At 33.1% G+C, this 21,339-nt stretch overlaps 1 protein-coding gene across 10 annotated transcripts in view; it reads left to right on the top strand.

Moving 5' to 3' along the window:
* The window catches only part of LOC146997895 (uncharacterized), a 246,795-nt gene that overhangs the window by 36,149 nt on the left and 189,307 nt on the right, over positions 1 to 21,339 (top strand). For 9 of the 10 annotated variants that reach the window (XR_015040119.1, XM_085812523.1, XM_085812522.1 and 6 more), the window contains 3 exons: positions 2,258 to 2,372; positions 3,447 to 3,575; positions 9,975 to 10,092. The gene's annotated coding sequence lies outside the window, so the exon portion shown is untranslated. Of the gene's footprint in view, positions 1 to 2,257; positions 2,373 to 3,446; positions 3,576 to 9,974; positions 10,093 to 18,114; positions 18,251 to 21,339 lie in introns of those variants that run through there. The other variant, XM_085812519.1, reaches the window with a different exon arrangement.

Below are 21,339 nucleotides of genomic sequence, written 5' to 3'. Positions count from 1 at the left end.
TAAAGTCACTTATACTTAAAAAACTCGTTGAAGTAATTGTATTTTATATAAGATTTCTTTTTCTGCTTTGAAAATCACAGAATTAGTAAATTTACTAATGCTCATAAGTATTCTTTAAACTAACCAAAATTAGACCTTCAGCTCCACCATGATGATTACCAAAATTAAACCAAATTTTCCTCTGGCCAAAAATAAACAGCGCAGCGATGTGACCTGAAAGCCACTTCGAGAGCCAGTGCAAAGACCTCACTAAATCTCTCAATCGGTAGTAGCGATGGCCGGTGTGTGCAGACAGAAGGTACACAAGGAACATAAGCTTATGACTCATGCTTCCTGGGAATTCCTTGTTAAAGGAGAACAATTCCATGCCCCTATCCCCAGCACGAAGGAGGTTCAACAAGTTAACTAGTCCAGTTAGACAGGGAAAGCACAAGCTGATTCCTTCAATGTACCGGGAGTGTGGCCCCGGACATCTATGGGCATCACAGACCTATTATTGCTCTGTCTCATGTGGCTAAATGCCTTCTAAGAAGAATGTTTGACTCAAAGAATCAGATTGTCTACTAGGCTAGAGTCTTGTTCTTTATCAGAATTAACTGGACCTATCACTCCACCAAATAAGAATAGCTATGCACCGCCAGCCACAGAATCTAGAAAGAACTCTTAATCTGTCAATCTTTCCTGTGTCCGAGTCAAATTCAGCTGCAGCCTCCATTGCTGGTGGTGCTCTTCCATCAATTCCTTTAAGTTTCAGCTTTGCAACCATACTTCCCTTGGAAGTATTTGCTTTGGTTTCTCGGGAATTGCCCAGCATGTCATTTGAGGGTATTTTTCAATTTTCCAAAAGGAGGAATGAATGTCTAGCAGCAGTGAAAGGAGTGCATGGGGGCCAAAAAAATGTTGGGAAACCCTGGTATGGGAATCTTTAATGTCCCTATTATTGCGAGTACCCTGTAAGAAGTAATCCTATAAACTTTTGCTGTGTTATTAGAAGTAAATAATTTTTTTTCACATGATGTGAGAATTTGAGAATGCAAAAATCTTCATGTCACATAGAAATTGAAGCATAACTGCCAGAAAGTGAATTTTAGTGTTTTGTATCTGCATAACAAGATCTTAGGACCATTTTTCTCTAATGAATAACAGCGACAGCCAGAGTTCATCTCGATACATAGATTTATTAAATTTGCTTTCAGTTGAAGGATGGTCAAGAGGTTATTTTGTCGCATGTCAAAGTTATGTACTGTAACTTATGTCACTTGTCATAAAAGCTTTGAACCTTGCTTGTGAAAATGTGACTAGTACCAAATGTGTAAGTTATTTCATACCCAAAGAACAAGTTGTTAGAGTTCTTCAGGGACTTTACCAGTGTATTGTATTTTTACTAATTTTCTTTTGAAATGGGACAGCAAGCTCAAAAATGGGAAAAGATAAACATGGAGCACACACATAACCATGCATCAAACAGCTCTGATCTTTTCTGAAAAACATTAATGCGTCTTCTTGCAAATAGAAAAAATCGTTAGCTCGTTAGGATCTCAGATTTTAATATCGAATATCTTTTTCATTTTTTTTTGTATGCGATTCAAGCATTTTTTGTTTTATTCTGAAATTTTTCTAACAGGTATAGGGAGGGACTGGATGAACATATGAAAGGTAAAATTTCATAATTTTTATGAAATTGATGTCTTTCAATTTAAAAATGCAAAATTACTTGCATCATTTTAAACAGTTTTGTAATCAAAACCCCTGCATCATTTTAAACAGTTTTATAATTGGAAGTATATGTGTTTGACCCACACAAAAATAAAAGCCAGGTAAGGACTTTCGGGCCACTGTGCATTAAACAATTATGATTGGACTCTTAATTAGTATAAGAAATTATGCTTAGAAAATTGTATACTTAAATTATGCTTTTCAAAAACAGAGGTACTAGATCATTAAGGCAGGGAAAAACACTTGTGTTGTTTTTATTTGATGGTATAGTAATGCTTATAATAGATTTTTTTTATTTATTTATAAATGAAGAAAGATTTACTTATTCATGAAATTTGTTACATTGAAAAAACTTTTTTAATGAATTTTCTTTTATTTTAGAAATCTGAATAATTTTTCTTTTAATGCTACTGAATTCAATAAATCAGTTTAATTTTAAAAGCTAGAACAAGTATTTTTTTCTTTTATATGTTATATGAAGTGATTCTTTTATAGAATGGTTTTTAAAAAAAAATTTTTTTTAATTACATTTCTTTCTCAGATAAGAAAATAAATTGTCGTGTGTGTTTAGAAGATCTTTCTGAAACGGAGAAAGCGACATGTTTGCCATGCAGACATTTTATCATGAGGAATGTATTCTTCAGTGGTTTAGAATGGTAAGTAAAGGCCATCGTCTTTTAAAGATATATGCATATGGATATTGTTCATACACCTGCATAAGCAATCTCATGTATTCAATGTACACCGTGTTTCAAAAGGAATATACTTACTAAAAAGTGTTATTTTGTCCAAACTCAATAGTTTGAAACGAACACATAGTCTAGTTTATATTAATAGCCGCTAGATGTCAGTTGTCTTCTGTTTTGCGTGGTAACCGTCACATGTTTAAAATGGCTACTCCGCAGCAGAAATATTGTGTTCTCGAGTTTGTGAAATGCAATTCCATGATTACAGTGCAAAGTCGTTTCAAGATGAGATACGAAAGTGATCCTCCAAATGAGTGGAACATTCGCAGATGGTATCGACAGTTTGTAAATACAAGATGTGTATGTAAAGGAAAGAGTCCTGGCCGCCCTCGTATTCCTGACGAAAATGTTACACAAATTCAAACTCCTTTCCAACGAAGTCCTTCAAAATCAACTTGTCGTGCCAGTCGGGAGTTACAACTACCTACAACAACAATTTGGCTTATTTTTGAGACGTCGGTTAGTTATGAAGCCGTACAAGTTACATTTGTTACAGGCTCTGTGTCCTAATGACAAACGCAAACGTGTGGCATTTGCATATCTCAGCTGGCCTCCAAGGTCACCGGATTTGACCCCCTGTGACTTCGTCCTGTGGTGTTTCATTAAAGACAATATTTATGTACCACCACTCCTACCGAACTTTGAAGATGCAAAGAACCGTATCTGTACTGTCATAACATCGGTGACGACAGACATGCTTGCCCGAGTATGGGAGGAATTTGAGAATCGATGTGATATTGTTCGTGTCACTGATGGAGGACATATTGAACATCTGTAACATCTGTAATCTGAGATTGAGAGGTTCGTAGATATGTGTGTAAAGTTTCATATTCATATGTCATACAGTTTAATAAATATATTCATTCGAAATACGTATATTCTTTTTGAAACACTGTATTTTAAGTTTGTTCTCACATAATTTTTTTAAACCATGCTTAAATATATTTTATTTATTATTTTTTATAATTTAAATCTCAATTACAGAATGGTGCTTGTCCCTTGTGCAGAAAATCTGTGGCAGACCTCTGAAGTGGAAACTGAAACTGTTACAATGTTTCGAACAAGACATGCATATATAAGAATTGCTTTAGTTATTGGTCATAACTTTTCCATGTAAATAAATTTTTTATATTTAACAAATATTTTGAAATTCTTTTATAATTGCATTCGTTTAAACTTCGTATCCCTTTCAGAAAGACAGAAAAATTGCATGTTAAACCTAAAACTGCAGTATCCAATAATGAAAAAAGTCTAAAATTATTATTTTAAAAAGAAGTGGTGCTACTTAAAGCAATCTACTGGAAAGTGTTGCTGCAATTTCAAAAAGAACAACTATGTTAATAAACTGTTCTGGTATTAAAATTTAAATACTTTGGGTTTAATAAAAGTTTCTCGCCACCGCAAATATCATCTGTGCAGTCAGTTCACATTGACATGCAAACACTTACGCCTGTGGTACAATTGCCAATAATGGGAAAATATTTAATGATTTTTGTTATTTCTACAATTTTGCATAAATTACATTTCTTAGCAAATTTATCGATTTATCATGTATATTATTGCTTAAGTCACAGATAATTTATCAGACTAGCCTCTAACTCTCCTATAAGTGTTGTATCAAATTCAAAAAGCACTCCATAAATTCGGATCTGGGGATGGGAAGCCATTTTTCTTTCTATATAAAACTACTGGGCTGCTACTCAGAACAATTATTTTATTTGCCAGTATCTGTTTAATATGCTGTTCCAAGATTTCTTCCTTCACCTGGTCTTATCACTAAGACCACACCTTACACCAGACTGGGGGAGTATTTCCTACATCTGTCTCGTGCTGTACAACCTGACAAAAACCAGGTTTCTCATTGAATAGTTTACGAAATTGTTTTACCAAATTTTCCATTGTCTTTTTCTCCTCTTCCTGAAGATGGTTGAGGTCAACATCTGGCATGGCCCCCTCTTCTTCAACAGTATCTATCTGGACTTGTAGAGTTCTTAAAATTTAACTTTGCACTTGCTGTGTGTAAAAGTCGACCCCCAAAATAACTGAAGTTAATAGGTCTTTCACTACCAGAAAATTAATTTTTTTATCTCATTCTTTATTTGCACGTGCAGCCCTACTTTTTCAAATGCAGACAACACTGTTTTCCTTGTGCAGCAATTACCCTCTGTCCTGTAGTTTTAAACTATCTGTAATGTGAAAATTCCTCTTAAAGCAGTCTTGCTCCACAAAACTGCATTGTGCTCCAGTGTCCAGTAAGGCGGTAGTAGGAGCATTGTTCAGTAAAATATGAATTCTTGACAAAGAACAATTTTTGTACAACTACCTAATTTAATTTCCGAGGATTTTTTTTTTGTTCCAGGGGATGACCGGGCTCTCTTCTCGGCCGCCTTGATCACTTTAAATCCTTTGCTTCTGCTGCTTCTTACTGTGATCTTCAAATACTTTCGACTGACCCGTCTTCTTGTTATCTTTTTTAGCTTTCCCTGCCTGCCAATAAGAATTCTGCTTACTTTGAGGTTTCTGTTGAGGCGAAAACCTCGAATACTGATGGAAATTTTTTGAGCATGTGTTTTCAGCAGCTCATCTGCTTTGGAACTTCATAGCCAGCTGAAATAGGTTTTCCAAGGTCTGGGCATTTTTTCACCTCCAGGAAGTCTTGAATCGACGGAAGCAGGTGTGGCAAAATCACTTTGATTAATGGTTATCTGGCCTCTTTCCATACAATAAATTAAATATTTGAATTTTCTAAGTCCATCAAATCTTGGATGCTCATCTGATATTTACTAAATAGCTCTGCCTCCAGCTTTGCACGGTCTTTGACTATGGGAAACACTGTCAATAATGGTTTTAAAGTTTCCCCATGTGTAGTTTTCTGATCCTGGATCTCTCAACAGGAACTTTCCGATACCCTTGAACCAACTCTGGGCTTGGCATTTTAGGTTAGCTGTAGCAATTGTAACTTTCTGCAGCTGGTTTCTGGGATGAATAGTAAAATGCAGGTCCAGCTGCTCTAGGAAAGTTATCACAGAACCTTTGCCATGGAATGTTACGACTGGCTTCATAGCTGCTCGCATGGTTTCTACGATGAAACGGAATTCCTCCATAGGATTTGCTGGCGGCTGCAAGATTTGAAAGGTCGAAGGGGTCAGCGTAAATTTTTCATTTTCCAACAGCATGGTTCATCAAAAATGCTTCGGGCGTCAATGTAGGTTTCCTTACTTTTATCTATTAACTAAATGTTGAAAAACCTAATGAACTATTAAGTGAATAATTGCTTAAGTCCAAAAATAGAAACGTAAACTCAAGAAGGGTTAATTACTCTTTATTGCTCAAAATAATGTTGGTCCCTTTCTCAGGACGTAAACAAAGCCTCCACTTAGCTTAACTCAAAAATGTTAGAAATAAGAACTTAACTAATGACTATCTAAAGAGATTTAGCCAAAGCTAACACAATTTCTAAGTTGGCTTCTAATATTAAATTAGCTAGCAAAGCTGTCAAGGGCATGTAATACAGGAGCATAGTAACAGCATAGAGAGACGTAAGCAAACAAACGCTATTCAGGAATCCTAATTCTCTCTCTCGAAGTCAGCAGAACATCGACTCAAATACTACTTTTTGTCATTTGCATTTAACATGATTCTAAAAACTCATTCTGGTAAGGAATTGTAAGCTGAAGCCGGAAGAGACAGGAGAGGAGCTTAAAAATAACTGTAATAAAATTAGGATATACCTTACAAGTGCTTAAATTTTGAAGACATAAAAGCAGCATTTCTATCACTTAAAATTTACTTTACTTGAATTTGAAAAATTTATAACAAAAAAACAATTTGTATAAGTATCAGTAGTTACACTTTTAGAAGCAAAAGTCCAGGTATACTAAATAGCATGGTTGATAATAATGTTTAATAAGTTTTTAGTAGAGTTATAATAATTTAATCCATCAACAGTATCAATAGACAATATTTCAAAAGGTTCATTAAGGGATGGTAAAAATTGCATTAACCAAATTCTTTTTTGTTTACTTTTCTTATTAAACTGACATACTTCACAATGTTTACAGTAATTTCTAACATCTTGAACAATTCCTGGTCAATAATTGAAGAGATAATAAATTTGACATTGAGGACACACCAATATCACCAAATTGTAAGTGAAACTTTTCAAGTAATTTAGTTCTGAGAGATATGGGTATAACAATTTTATATAGTCCTTGTTTTTTAGTAATTAATACATCATTAATTTTCTTATATTTAGGATTAGAGACATTATCTAAATTTTGATGTTCTTTAATTTCTTCTAATGATAATAAATTAACTTGCAAACTTATATGTTGACAACTAAGGTTTCTAGTTAACATATCAGCTTCAACATTAGTAAAACCTTTTTTGAACTTAGTCATACATAGATAATTTCGAAGACCATCTGAATAACCTACCTGTAAGATGTTTAATATTATTAAGCCAAACTAAAGCAGCATGATCAGTATTTACAGTGAAATGATTATCATGTAAATAATAATAAAATTTATCTATGGCATCAATAATTGCTAAAAATTCTGATTCAGTAATTGCATAATTTTGTTCTTAAGACCTTAATTTTCTAGAATGGGAAGCAATTGGATGTAGGTTACCATCTGGATTTTGTTCTAAAACTGCACCAGCAACTTCTTTAGATGCATCTACAAATACATAACATGGATATTTTGGATTAAACAAAGCTAAAATGGGTCTTGAAATGAACACATTGTTTAATTTTTGAAAAGTTATTTGACAGTCATTAGTCCACTTATAAGGAGTATCTTTTTTAAGTAAATTTGTTAAAGGAGCTCTAATTATTGCATAATTTTGAATAAATTTATGATATACTTTTATACTTCCCAAAAATCTTCGTAATTCTTTAACATTTTTAGGGAGGTTGTAATATTTTAATAACCTCAATATTTGCATTACTGGGCTGATATTTTCCTGCTTGAACCTCATATCCTAGAAAATTTATTTTTTCTTTAACAAAGTAATTTTATATTTTGTTTTTCATATATATCAAATATTATTTTAAGATGTTCATCAAAATGTGCAGAAAACACTATAATGTCATCAAAATAATTTAAAGGAAATTGAATCTGACAATTGTTTCAAATTTGTCCAAGAGCTGTTTGAAAAACAGCTGAGGAAATTTTCCAACCAAAAGGTAATCTAGTGAATTCATAAATACCAAAATTTGTAGTAAATGCCAATTTTTCAGTATCTTTATCATGTAATTTTATATGCCAATAACCTGATGTTAAGTGCAATATGGAAAAAATGTTTGCATTTGTTAACTGATCTAACACAACATCAATTCTAGGAATAGGTTAACAGTCTGTTTTGGTAATTTGATCAAATATCAAATAACCAATATATAACCTAGTTTTTGCTTGTTTATCTCTCTTCATCAGTTAACAAAGCTAAAGTTACAGGTGCAGCATAAGGACTAAAAGAAGGTTTTATGATACTAGTATTTAATAATTCATCTGTTTATCTATTAATTTCACTGTCTTTAGGAGAGGCTTTATAGGATCGAGAGGCTATGGGTAATTCTGAAGTTAAGACTACTTGTGGAGGTTCCATATTCATACAGCCACATCAAATTTGTTTTTAGCAAATATATGATTATAGGTACTTAATAATTTTTGCTATTGATCAAATTCACTATATTCAGCATAATTATAAAAATTTCAGTACTTAACACTATTCTTACATACAAAATTAGTCTGAGAAAGTTTATTTAATTGAATACCTTTACTTATCATGAATGTAAATTGATATACTTCATAATTATTAAAATGTAATTGCAATTTAAATAATGAAACACAAGATAATGATAATAAATAAGATAAATTAGAATTCACAACATAAAATACTATAGTATTACTAATTTTGCCTATTTTGCATAGTAATTTAATTACTTTAGTTACAACAAGACCTATGGATAATGAACATAATTTAGTATTAGGATTATTTTGAGTAAGTTCAATTTTTGCATCAAAAGAATTTAAAATATTTTCAGATATCACATTTAGAGACCCTGTGTCCAGCATTGCAGGGACTTCTTTTTAATTAATTTATGCCTTAACTTTAAAATAATTTCTCTTCTTTTTTGGTTCGATTTGTTGAGAATTTTGATTGTTTAGACTAGACTTAAAGAAGGAAATGATCTATACAGATAAGACAGTTGTCGTGGCTAGGAATTTCTTGATGTTTGTGGTACCTAGGATTGAAAAATGGTCTTAAAAACCTATATCTAAACTTGTAAAAACTTAGATGTATACTTGGTCTTGGAATTGCAAATTTTGGTTCCTCCAATGAAGCTGAGGTAGACGAACTTGAAGTAGGAAACAATTTCCTAGCGGTGTTGATCCAATCTTGGACTGTGCTTACATTTTCTGTTTCTCAGGCAGATCCTGATTTAACACATCAATGATAATTTTGTCATCTAATTTTAGACTTGATGCCAATTTTAACTTTTGTCTATAATATTTGTCAATCTCAGTGAATTTGGAGTAAGTGCAGTTAATAAAGTCACTAAAAGTAAGGGTTTCTGCACTAGCAAAATACATAAGAAATTTATTCCTTACTTTCCATTCTAACTCAACACATTCTCTTAAATAAAATGCTAAGACCTCGCCTTTTAAATGTTCAAAAAACAGTAAGGATTTATTCTTCTTGCCGATATTTTTAGAGTCACACTTCTTTTCAAACAATAGAAAGTATTTATCCACTGGAATGCCATGATTTGTTCCATCGAATATGGCTCACTGAAATTTATCCACACTGACTGTGGCAGTTTCAGTTTCTTCTTCATTTTCTTTTGAATGTGATCTTGTTTTCATTATTAATTTTTACTTTTTTCTGAAAACTGAACACTGAAAAATTTCCAAAATAATCTCCATTGAATTATAATTTTTCTGAAGAATTTACAGTTCTAAAACACAAAATTAAAGCACCAAACTTGAATATTCGCTGACACTTTTTTCACTATAAACACCGTTAGAACCTTTCAGAAGATGTGCACACTTTTCAGTATACGCAGACACACAAAATTGATGTGAAAAGTAAACTCTGCAGCAAGGCAGCACAAGCGTATGGAAGCAGAAGGGATGACAGAAGAGAGAGTTGCGCACATTTAAGCTTTTATACAGCATTCCATTTCAGATCACATGGCAGTTTAATGTACAGGTGTTGGGTTCAAACTTCATCGATGAGTGCGCAATGCTAATCAGCATTGCTGACAGATGTTTTCTGATTAGTTACAAAAATTATTGCTCTGTTATTTGTCGCCTTGCCAGAGAGATTACTTTTCTAATTTTCGTCCTTTAAAATGATATAATCTATACAAAATTGGGAGGTGCATACCGCACCTACAGTGATAATGTGCATTATCCAGAAATAAAATTATTTGTGGAATTTAGGCCATGTCTGCAAGTTTATTTTTATGCATCCATTGTTTTAACTATGCAATCATGTTGTCTTCAGGTTATGATGCAGAGAACCACCGCCAATCCATTGCAACTTACTTCTACCAAGTCATCTTATTACAATAATAATGCAGTCTTATCACTGTAATGGAGCAGTTTTACTACATCTATATGAGGTAATTATAAGTAATGAATTAATTGCCTCTTGCACTAAAGTTGCAAAGTAATAAAATTGTAATTTGTTTTCTAGTAGATTATTTATATTATCTCCTTTGAAAACAATAGTTAGAAGTCTATGAATTGAATTAACTCATTAGCATATTTAAAATAGATTTATTAACCTTTTACATGCCTATGTTCCTTTTTTTTTTTTTTGGAACATCATGTTTAATATTTTTTAAAAAATAAAATATATCTGTCAGTTTGAAAAAATTGTTGTTTACTATAGAAGGTATGATTGATTTTTTGACATAAAATTTATTTTTTAAATATGAATATTTCAGCGTAGAAAAATTTCTAAAAATTAGCTTTTTTTAAGATTTTTACAGTACTTAAGGAAAAATTTTTATAAAATTCCTAAAAATTCAAATCCACCCAAACATTTCCCCATTATACTTGCAAAGGACAAGTTTAATGAGTTAATAAAAGAAATTGAAATAATAACAAGAAATATTTCCTCAAGACTGCGTAAAATTGGCATGTAACGATATACAAAATCAGTGATATCGCACGTATATTTTTCTTTATTAGATTTTTAAATACATTCAGTGCTCATATCTTGTAAACATGCCCTTTTTTAGAGGCATTAATGGTGTATCATTTATCTGCAGAAAGGATGGGGCAGAAGACTGGAAGAGGGTATGACCTCTCTCACCAAGGGGGATGTGGTAATTGGTTTCAGCTGTATTTCCCTGTTTTGTGCTCCGATATCTGCTTGTTTCTTTTGTTAGAAATGACCACATCTGCTTCATAAGGATTTATTAGACCCTCCGAAAAGTTGAAAAATGAAAATTTGCAGCTTAGGTCAAAAGTTGTCTCTGAAATCTAGAGAAACAAAGTATTTTTCCATAATTTTTTTTCATCACACAGTCTGCTGACAGATCTGTCTAACAAAGGCTTTAAGGTAATTGGCACAGTACAAGATTCAAGAATGGAATAAAGTCCTCTTAAAACAGCAAAAGAAATGTCAAAATTTCAAATTGGGTGATTTGTATATGTGCTGTTGAAATTACAGTTCTGTTGTAACTATTCCATCAAATGTTATCACTCACAAACCATTAGAAAGAGCAAAAAGATGTGTCCGAGCTTAAAAAAAGGAAGTTGATGTTATCCAACCTCACATTATAAAATTATCTAATGAAGGAATGGGTGGAGTAGACTTGTTGGACCGACTTCTTAGAAGTTATCGACCAGTTTCGTAGCAAAAAATGGTATTAGAACTTATTTATCAAAATGCTGAATATGATTGTGGCTGCTGAGTGAATATTGCACACTCATTTACACAGAAATACCACATTAGAAATCACTCACATGAATTTTAGAAGAGAAATCACTTTGAATTTACTTTGAACGAAACCTAAAATTCACAATATACCTGGAACCCGAGCCCATCAGCCAACGTCTGCAAGAACATCAGATGCACGTTATATACACCTATCCCTCGATTTACATGGAAGATGGTTTCCGCACAAAACTGTGTAAATCAAAATCTTGGATTTTGCTATGTAAAATGAAAAACCCACTAAATGCGCATAATTTAGTTAGATAAAACAAAATTAAAACACCTTAAAATAAATAAAGTTATACTTTGTTCATAAAATAACAAATATATGTAGATAATAAAAGTGTATATTTAATTTATTTTACATTAGGAAAATATAAGATTACTCAAAAAATTTTTATAAGTTTAATCACTTTAATGAAGTAATCACTTTTCTTCTTGATTGGTATGATGTCACTTTCATCACATGATCGTTCTTGATAAGATTCTGCTTCAATGGTTTGACAGATTAGGGAAGATTTCAGATCAACAAGACTTTGTAGTGAAATCCGTAATTAACAATTGCCTATGGTTTTTTTCTCAAATCTTTGTAAACCTCCTCATATTGATTTAAGCATTTACTAAGCTCCCGTTAGAATCGGAGAGCTCATTCAACATTTGTATCATATTGTAAAAAATAATTACCTAATTTTCTTCCCAATTCAAGTCCTACGCTGATGGCTCTTGCTGTGAATGCAACTGGTTAAGATTGCTCTTCATCAGAATCATTGTCTTCATCATGTTTGTTTCATGAATTATGTTAGCTAACTCATCCTCATTTAGTTCTTCACCAGCCATTATTTCTTTAATATCTGCCTGAGCTAAATCCTCAAAACCTTCTCCTCCTATAGTTTGGACCAATTTAGGTCTGAGAATATTCGTGATCTAATGGTAATCTATCATTCTCGTCTTTAGCACCATCCGACCACATTGCTTTCCAGCTTGCGTTTAGCGTTGATTGTTTAATCTAAGTATATGACAGTCCAACATGCTTAACACAATCTAAGATTGTAAATTTCTTTCAGTCATCCATAAGAGTAAGAGATTCATCATTCTCCATTTGTTCTAAAAATATACCTGAAAATTTGTTTGATATACAATGCCTTAAAAGTCAAAATTATTCCTTGATCTAATGGCTGTAATAAGGAAGTTGTATTCTTTGGTAAACCGACAACTTCTATATTTTCGTGTTGTAAATCTTGAGGATGATAGGTACATTATCAATTAATAGAAGAGCTTTAAAAGGCAATCCGTTTTTACTTAAATAAGTTTTAACATCTAGGACAAACATGTTAAGAAACCATTCATTGAAAGCTATGGCTGTGACACATGCTTTTTTATTAGCCATCCAATAAACGGGAAGGTTATTTATGTTTATTCCTTTAGTAGTGTAGTTTTTTTTATTTGTTAATAAACAATGGTTTCATTATATAATCGCCTGAAGTGTTGCAACAGAAAACAATTGTAATACGACTTTTCGCTACCTTATGACCACTAGCTGATTTGCAAGCTTTAGCTAAATAAATTCTTTCAGGCATTTTTTTCCAGAACAACCCAGACTCAAATTAGGTGACTCAAATTGGTGAGCATTGAAGATCTGATCAGAAGTGTAGGAGTTGACGGCAATGATTTCAGCAAATTTTGCTGGATATTGTTGTGCTGCATCCGAATCAGCTGATGTGCTTTCTAATTTCAATCTTAGATTATGTAAAGAATGTCTTTGTTTAAATCTCTCAAACCAACCATGACTTACAGAAAAAGATACTTTCCTTCTCCGCCCCCCTAGTGAAGTCGACGGTTACTGGTTCTTAAGTGTTTTATAAATCTTTATTTGTAATAGCATTAGTATCAGTTGGAATCCATTTTTGATTTTCGTCTTCTATCCATATCACTAATGCCTTTTCCATATTCTCTATTGTATCATCGCTTACATATGAAATTAATCTTAAATCTTATAATTTGCACTGTGTAACTGTAGTATTATGTGAAATTTATGGGTGCTGAGCTTCGAACATGGAACTTACAATAGTTTTGTGCAGTAAAAAATGGTAAGTAATATGGGAATAAAATGTCAGTAATTCGTTGTAATAGTTTGCGTATGAAAAATATAAACTTCTATTTTCGGAAAAAATACGAGAAATGTATCAAATCATGTAATAAATCTGGTTGGCCTTCAAGTTCGACTGAAGTGATATAACTTCGGATATAACTTTACATAAGGATATCTAAAATTTCCAATGGGAATTCATATTTTGGAAAATAGTTTTCTATTTTTGATACAGTTTCATTGCACTTATGAAATATTCTAGCTCTTATGAAATATTGTTATTCACAAATTTTCATGAAAGATGAAAAATATTTGATTTTTTCTTTGAAAGGTTTAGCGTCATTCAGTAAGCACCTGCAATTAAACTCGTATGGCACTCTCTAATTAATGTGAAATGATATATACAGTCAAAAGTCTTTAATCCGGACTCGTCGGGACTTCGGCGATTCCAGATTATAGATCATCAGTTTAAATCTGGTAAGATGGCAATCAGAAATTATAAAATTAAAAATATGAAACCGTAATTTATAAAATAATGAGCAATTATGATCTGAAGGGTATCAAAATTTACAAAAAAAGAAGCTTAATATTTATTTGTTTACTTTATTAAACATTTCTTTCAACGCGCGCATGCATAAAGCATACCTTACGCATAGCCGAAATTAGAAAATTGCAACCAGAAAACTATTTGATTTGTATTCGTGATATTTATAATGACGAGGAATTTGATTTAAATCATATCAAAGAGAGTACATCGAGATTAAATACTACATTTAGTAAGGAATTATAAGCCGAATAAAATGAAAACATCTGCCCTAAAGATAACGATAGTGCTGACAGATCAACTTCCAGTTCATTGCGCGCCGCGACGTCCCCCCCCCCGCGCAGAGCAGCGTGAAATTGATAAACAGATTTCGGAACCGTTAGATAAACAAAAGATATGCCTTTATCCATTTTTTATAGCAATTCGTTTTATGTTTCATGGACATCGAAGCATACTTTCGTTTTCTAGATCCTTTGGGAGCTCCAGCATCGGAAATTCTGTTTGACATAATCGAAAGTTCAAGCTTACTTTTATAAAATTGCTCTTACAGTCTGCAAAAAATAATAAGCCGGATCCAATTCGAAGATTAAGGGACAACGCAATCATCAACATTAACTGAAATAGATAATTAGATAATTTTAGCTTATACCGTTCGTTTTACATTAAACGCGCACGCGAAAACGTATTCTGCGCTTGCGCAGACACATATGCGCAGTCGTAAATGTCTTGCGCGCATGCGTAAAACGCCTATGCGCATGCGTCAACGCGGCGCATGTGCAGAAAGATTTTAGCTTTGAGTTCCGGATTATAGATCATTCCGGATTATGGGTGTCCGAATTAACGACTTTTGACTGTATTCTTTGAAAAAGATTGGGCTATGTTCTTAGAATCTATGAAACAGTGAAATGTTTGGTATGAAACGATAAAAATCTTGCATGAAGTTCAGTATATGTTCACTCTCATTATTGAAGATCTCTTCCTAAATTCTAAAATAGTGATGTTTTTACTCTTATTATTTTCAAAATTTGGTACTTCATGAATTAAATAACTGTATAGATGTACTAAACTTTATCAAAATTTCAAATATTTTATTAATTGTTTGGTTTTATTTAAATGGTTTAGAAGTAAATGAGCGGTATGTTAGGTAGTTTCTTTCAGAAATATATCCGCGTTTGAAAACTCTGTAGATAATTTGCCATACTGAAATTGTTCTAAATTTTTAAAAATATATGGGTGATATGATGCCATGTTATCATCTAAAGTGTATTTTCTCTTTGCAAATAGTGTATAGAGTTACAATAGGAATTGAATCTTCTTTCTATAGCAGAATTTATTAGTATTTCTAGAAGAGGAATTAGAAAAAAAAATTCCTGTTTTTGTAAAAAATAATGAAGTATCTGGTTGTCATTATGGTGGAAAGTGTTATTCAAAAGTTTCAGAGTGGTAAAATATGATTCTGAAATGGCGTTTTCTGAAAATAATCAGTGTATTTCTGAATATTATAAATTAAAATAGTCAAAACTAGAAGCCTTTTTACACAATGTGAGTATGAAAGTCATTGAAAAATATGTTGCAGTCGTATAAAATTTAACTCGAAGGTGAAAATTGTTGCTTGCAGGATTAAACAATATCAAAATTTGGTTTGAAACTAAATCACTGAGTGCTACATACAGATGTGATCGCTATTTTTTTCAAGGTCTTTTAGTAGAAGATATCCTGTTTTATAAGTAAAATTATTTTCCTTTTCCTTTGAAAGTAAGTCTAAAGCTAAATCTTTGGAAAAGTGAGATATCTGGGTTTTCATCTGTTAGGAGAAATGCGCATGCTACATAAAAATAAAATAGTGGTATCACTGAATTTTGTTGTTACTACAAAAGGGTAGATTTAGAAAATAAAAGAGCATTTCTAAAAAGTTGGTTCATTACCTTACTCTTACTTCTTAAAAGTTGATAAGTTATAAGAAAATTCTTTTTAACCGTATACTGCTTATAAGAAATGATTTGTTACTCAGGTTTTATATTAATGCATTACACGGTTTTACATTTCGTTTAAGTATTGGTAATGTTTTACTGTTCCTAACGAGTGGAATTTTCTTAGTGTGTACGTGAATATTTAATTACATTTTCCTTAACAACGCGTGGGAGTAATTTAATAATGCATCGCATAAATATTCTTTTCTTTTAAAAATCCTAGTTGAAAGTTAATTAAAATTATTTAGATTAACATTAAACGTATGTAAAGGGCTAATTGTACTACAGAAAGGTTCATGACTTTTCTGTGTATACTGATGAGGGTATATAAAGTGAACTTCAGGTTTTTCCCACTGATAGTAAATCTGGAAAAAATAAAAATGTATTAAGACTCATTTTTAGGTAAATATATTGCTTTCCATCCCACATTTTCTAAACATTTGTTGGGAATTCTGGGTAAATAACTTAAATTCAGTAAAGATTATATCCTGATTTGGGTAAAACCTTAAATATTCTACAGTGAAAAATGTTTATTTCATATTTAGTTCTTAATATTAAGAAAATAGTTCTAAGATAGTTATTGTGTACTGTGGGAATACTGCAGGAAAAGATGAATGATTTAGATGGTCTTTGGAGTTTTTCACTCAGAAAAAGGTAATATTTAGCAAATTACAGTTCTCGAAAATGCATAGAAAGTTCCTGTAAGGCAAACATATATGTACAATTATAAGAAAACGTAATACTTATTTGGGTGTAATTTTTATTGAAAATGAGTTATTAAATGTGTATTAGTAAGGAATATTTAACTGTTATGATGAGTATTGTACGAAGAAATTTCTGTATTTGTGATGAAGAAGGTTAAAATATTCGAAATTGTAGTGGAGATTTGGGTAAAATGTCTCTTACTCTTTGGTTCTTTCTGTAAATATAGGTATATTGGTAATGATATATGTTTTGTAAAGTACTTTAAAAGATTTCATTCATAAGAAAATAAATTGGTAAATAAATTAATGCAAACTGACATTTGCGAAAAGAACATTTTAGTCTAAGAAATTGAAAAATAGTCTATATATGAAATTGGAGCCCACCAGCGGCCGAGCGGTAAAGTCGCTGAACACTGGTAGTTCGGTCCGAGGTTCGAATCCCACGAACGGGCTGGCTGCATGGGTGTTTTCGTGGTTTTCCCCATGTGTAATGTGTATACGAGCCAGTTTCCCTTAGAAAGTCCTCCACGAAGGCATCCCTCCCCTTAGGCAGATAGCCCTCAAGGCTTTGCCATAACCACACACACACACACTATATATGAAATTGTCTAGTGAATTAAGTTGGAACTGGGCTAAGTTAAAAAAAATGTATTAACACTGTAGCGTTGCGCGCCTCCAACTTGCACGCAACCAAGAGGTGACTGTGAAAACTGGATAAAAGACAGAGTCTTGTTAAGGGTTTAAGTCCCTTTTTATTCAATGTAATAAATTACAAGTGCGTGCTCTTGACGCTCACAAACTGCGCCAACTCGGCGGTCAAATAAAAATAATAACCTGAAAAGAAACTAAAGACAAGACTCTAACTACGAGGCTCTCTAAAAGTAACTAACTCACCGCGTTTTACAATACCGCTGCTAATTCAGCAAACTTGAAGATCACTTGAACGATTAACACTACTTCCAGGCAAGCACACAGGCCGAAATGCGGGGTTCTTCAATTTCTGGCCAACTACCTCCGCGCTCGTGAAGTAAGAATATCACACCCTCGAACTCGCTTCCTTTCTATTTAAATCAGAATACTTCCACTGATAATTTGAATCCTTGCGCGTTCTACCAAAATTTACATACTCTGGCATTGGCAGTTCCAGGGGAAAGTAAGGCTTGACAGGAAAGATAGTTTAAACTTAAAATAAATGTTAGTTAAAATAAATATAAACCCTACATTTGCCGCTGCCAGAATTTAGAAAACTTGGAAGCAGGTCCTACAAACGACCTGTTGTAAGTTTCTCTAATTCTGAACTAACTGTCGAGAACCTCGTTTACACAAAAAAAATCTTATGTGACAAATTGTATACTAAAATTCTGTTGATAGTTATAACTCTCTCTTCTTACAGCAACTTTTCCTGGACTTCATCAATCAATCTTGGTCTTTCATTCCAGCATCTGGAAGGAATAAGTATCAGTATCTTTCTAAATAAATTATAATTCACACTTTCTTGACACAATAAATTTTTGTTTTTACACGATTCATTTTTCTTAGTTATTGCTTACTTCACATTCATTCAATTTTTCAAGCATTAATTTAACTTTACCCTGGCTCTCCACCATGTGTGGTGTCAAACGGGAATATTCCTGTTTTAGTCTTACAACACTTCCCCTAACCACCATGATTTGTTAGAATTCAACGACCAAATAGACACACCTTACTTGACATTCTACAACTCGATGAGCTACTTTAATATTCTTAAAAATTCAAGTGTAGGTGGAGAACCCTACAAAACACATTCATTCTAACTTCCCCCTCATTCATCTTTAAACATGCAGGCTTTCGCTCTAAAGCATGACTTTATCTACAATTTAATACTTAAATTTTGAATTCATTGCTTTTGAGCATTTACTTTTAGCCTCTAAAATTTTATGCTTCTAGACTAAATTCTACTTTTACATAACATTCAAGTATTTACGTACATTTACAAAATTTTAATACATATAATTTTTACAATTTACCATACAATGAATAAGAGAAAATAAATTTTTACTTTACTCATTCTTCGCCAAGCTGGCGGCACTGAACCTAAAATTCTTATTAATACAAGAATATGAAGTTATTTTTATCTTCTGCCAAATTTTGGCTTTAACATAACAGAATTAGTCTTTCGACCAACAGAAAATGCTTGTTTTTAGCTTTTATACTTAAAGAAAATAATACTTTTGCCTTAGCTAAATAAAGTAAAACAAAGCTAAGTCTCAACCGAGACATATTGACTTTCGTCAAAACATAGAACTTCGTACTTATACATAACATTTCGGAACAAAAGAGAAAAAAAAAAAAAAATTATAGAAGGTTTTAACTTATCTTTGAGTTTTCGATGCTTGAAACTCCGTCATTCTTTTTTGGCAATATTGGTCCCAAGTTAGAGGTTTCATGAACGTCAATCTTCTCCTTACTGACCTCCGAGTGTCGTCCACATTAGTTTTTCTTTTGCGTCCTCTACATGATGGCCTCTTGGCGGAGTAATCGTCTGGTTGTTGGAATTTCCGTTTTTCCATGGGACGGCTAGTCTTGACGTCCTCCGGTCTGGAGTCCTTCTTGAATTTCTTCTGTTCCTGATATTTTTGTTCCTCCTGTTGCCGTTTCAGTTTCCGGAACGGCAGCCTTGCTGGCACCTGACTCTGTGGCCGTGTGCACGTTCTCCTTGATGTATAATTTCTCCTGCAATCCGTTGTAGGTGGTGTTTTGCTCTTTACCACGGTTTCTTTACCCGGTGCATCTGTATTCTTGTTTTTCTTAAACGCTGGAGTTTGAAAGTTATTTTTTCTTTTTGATACCGACGTCCGGGTTGTAGAAGGGCTAGGTCTCTCTTCAGTTCTCTGCTTCTTGGGTGGTGGAATAGTTGTTGTTATTTCTGGACCTTCTACTTCGTTTAGACTTGAGTCCTGCAAGAAACTTTTAAGGATTTCAAAATCATTTGGATTATAGTATTTTTTCACCTGGTCGGGACTTGCTTTACAGATTTCCCCTCTCTCGTTCTTAAGATATAATACTACTCCTTTGATTTCCTGAATTACATAGGGACCTTCAAATTTTGGAGCTAGCTTTGCCGTAAAATTGTCTGGGGCACTTGATAAAGAAAATTTCCGCTTCAGTACTTTATCCCCAACTTTAAAATCTGCTTCACGGCGTTTTCTATCATAATATACTTTCTGCCTATTTCTTGCCGTATCCGAGCTTTTAAGCGCCTGATCAATCAGCTTTTGCACATCTTTTTGTTTAAACTCTTGCTCTCTTTGTTGCACAAAGAATAATTTATCTAAAGGCATAATTAACTTTCTGCCTAAAAATAATTCTGCTGGGGTTTTTCCCGTAGTGTTGTGATTTGCCGTTCTTAAAGCATAAGCTAATTCATTTATGTAGCCATCCCAGCACTTGTGATGTGTGCTCACGTAACTGCGAATTATTTTTACTATGTTTTTATTCACTCTTTCTGCTATGTTTGCCTGTGGTCTATACGGAACCATTTTGATATGGCGTATGCCAAGTCCACTGCATATGTTTTCAAATATTTGACTAATGAATTGTTTTCCATTATCGCTAATGGCTTTTATCGGTGCACCGTATTTTAAAATGTATCTGTGTAAGAATGCATCTGCGACTGTTTTGGCTGACGCGCGTTTAAGTGGAACAATTTCTGTCCATTTTGAAAAATGATCTACTATTACTAAAAGAAAACGATTTTTATTTAACTCGCTCTGGGGGAAGGGACCAAGAAGATCTATGCCTAAAATTTCATTCGGAAATGTAGCGCGAATGCTATTTAAGTACCCGGCCGGGCTGTAATTAATATCATTTATTAACTGACATTGATTGCAGGACCTGACATACGCCGTTACTATTTTGTATAATTGCGGGAAATATACCGCCTCGCGTACCCTTTTTAAAGTCTTTCTGACCCCTAAATGGCCCGCTGTTTTCGCGTCGTGTAATTCCTTCAAAATGCTTAATCGAAGCGAGGCTGGGATGACTGGTTTATACTCAAGATTTTCGTTTGTTGTTTTCGTATAAAATAATAAATTATCTATTATTTCATAGTTTTCTGCTCTATTTCTTATCGCATCGATATCTGTGTGCTCAAAGCTTTCGGGGTCTTTCAAATATGCATAGATATTTCCAAATTCAGGATCAGCTTTCAGTTCAGTAATAATCGTATCTCTAGAATCTAAAATTTTTGAAGTCAACACAGCGCATTTAAGTTCATTTCCTTCATCGTCCAGTTTTATACGAGAAAGTGCGTCAGCTACATTGTTTTCCTTACCCGGTTTATATTTTATTCTGATATTATATTCTTGGAGTTTTAAAGCCCATCTTATTAACCTGGGCGTTAGGTTTTTCCCCAAGTAAAGTCTACCAACAGCCGCATGATCCGAAAAGACTGTTACTGGCGCTTTGCCGAAATAAACTCGAAATTTGTGTACAGCCATTAATACGGCTAATGTTTCTATTTCTGTAGCTGTATAATTCCTTTGTGTCTGATTCAATGTTTTACTAAAAAATGCCAGAGGATGGTTATTTTGCATAAGAACCGCACCCACCGCATAGTCTGACGCATCTGCTGCCGTCC

The sequence above is a fragment of the Stegodyphus dumicola genome, chromosome 3, assembly GCF_044657685.1.
Source record: "Stegodyphus dumicola isolate Sdum_Otavi_A_Nest chromosome 3, ASM4465768v1".
Taxonomy (NCBI): Eukaryota; Metazoa; Arthropoda; class Arachnida; order Araneae; family Eresidae; genus Stegodyphus; species Stegodyphus dumicola.
The sequence above is the reverse complement of the archived record's forward strand: the minus strand, read 5'-3'. Positions and strand labels throughout refer to the sequence as shown.